Genomic DNA, 1,730 nt, shown 5'->3' on the forward strand with positions numbered 1-1,730 from the left:
GATGAGATGATGGTGATGGTTCCTTCCTCTTCTCCTCTTCTTTCTCTTCTTCTTTCTTTTTCTTTCTCTTTTCCTCTTTCTTTCTCTTTCTCTTCTTTTCCCTTTTCTGATAACTCTCTCCTTCTTCTTATCTCTTCCTACTACTTCTTATCATTTTCTTCTTTTCTTTTCCCCACACATATACTATTAATATATATATATAATATAATATCAAGTAGTAATAAAATATCTCAATTGATATTTTATCTTCCAGTACCAATTGACCAATTATTAATGTTACCAAAAATGTCCTCTCTTGTACTTATTAATATTGGTATGTATCTTTATTAATAATTAATCCCTTCAGGGTTCATTGGTTACTCTATTGGTCCCAATTGACAACATTTAGAGCACATAGGAGCTCCAATCGTTACAAATGATAATAGATAATTTACATAGGAACTCAATTGATCTCAACTGACAACTAATTGAGCATTTAAGGGAATATGGGATATTACAACAATGCAAATAATATATATTCCATTTTAAATTTCATTTATTCATAATAGTGTTATAGTATTTTAAAGATTTACACAAAATTTCTTACAAAAAGTAAGTTCCAGAGCTAAACTGAAGTGCACGTTTTATTATTTTTATTGAACTCATACAATAAAATTCATTGGTGAAAACAACAACATGTTGTCTTCTCAAGATGAGTATAACATTGTCCCCCTTTTCCAAATCCCTTGCGAAAGCAATCCTGGTCACACGTTGCAACACAAGGCCCTATACAAACTCCTCCGGGAGGGACCAAAATACTGGTAACCAATCCTGAATCAACCAAAATTTAAAATTAGTTTGTGTCTGACATTGCTTCATATTTTTACATTATAAATCTCAATCTAATGTTCTTTCGAATTGAGAATTGATTAAACCATAATTGAATTGTTATTGATCTACATATCTTGTTTAAAAAGAAATCAACTTCTTAGAAGGGTTAAACAATCACATAATTTTTTAGAAGAATCTTTTTACTTTCTTTTGAATATAAAAATGCAATATATGTTTCAATAAAAAAACATTTGGTGTTAGTAAATTCTACTTTAAAATTGAAACTCAAAAATAAAAATAAAATTTCATTCTTACCCGAACTAACCATCAAAACAAGGCATATAAAACACTCAAAAAACAAGATTGATTGGTGTGACATGCCATTTTGTAAGATTTCAATTTATATTTTGTTTCTTTGTAACGAGTAAGACTAACATAACTTCTATTATATAGGCCTAAAAACTGTATTAGTTTTTTAATATCTCATTTGACTATAACTTTACATAAAGTTATTAATGGAATCTTAAAGTAAGAAAGATAGATTTAAATAAATAAAAAGTGGGTCAATAAAATGAATTTGATAATATTGAAAATAATTTTCATTTTCTATTGAATTTGAAAGGAACATAAAATGATATTATTCATCAATGACTTCATACCTATAGTCAATTTTAATGATTAAAATATAATAAATAGATTTATATTTTTTCTTGTAACGAGTAAGACTAACATAACTTCTATATATAGGCCTAAAAAGTGTATTAGTTTTTTTAATATCTCATTTGACTATTATTTTACATAATTTATTAATTGAATCTTAAATTAAGAAAGATAGGTTAGATTTAAATAAATAAAGTGTTCAATAAATGAATGATTTGATAATATTGAAATATAATCTTCATTTTCTATTGAATTTTGAA

General features: G+C 26.0%; 1 long non-coding RNA gene across 1 annotated transcript; it reads right to left on the reverse strand.

Annotated features, from left to right (window-relative positions):
* Positions 1-605: 605 nt before the first annotated feature.
* On the reverse strand, positions 606-1,235 carry LOC127107773 (uncharacterized). Its single transcript, XR_007795823.1, has 2 exons — positions 1,126-1,235; positions 606-810 (listed from the first exon to the last, which is right to left on the reverse strand). It is a non-coding gene; the product is annotated as an uncharacterized LOC127107773 (long non-coding RNA).
* Positions 1,236-1,730: the final 495 nt, after the last annotated feature.

The sequence above is a fragment of the Lathyrus oleraceus genome, chromosome 7, assembly GCF_024323335.1.
Source record: "Lathyrus oleraceus cultivar Zhongwan6 chromosome 7, CAAS_Psat_ZW6_1.0, whole genome shotgun sequence".
NCBI lineage: Eukaryota > Viridiplantae > Streptophyta > Magnoliopsida > Fabales > Fabaceae > Lathyrus > Lathyrus oleraceus.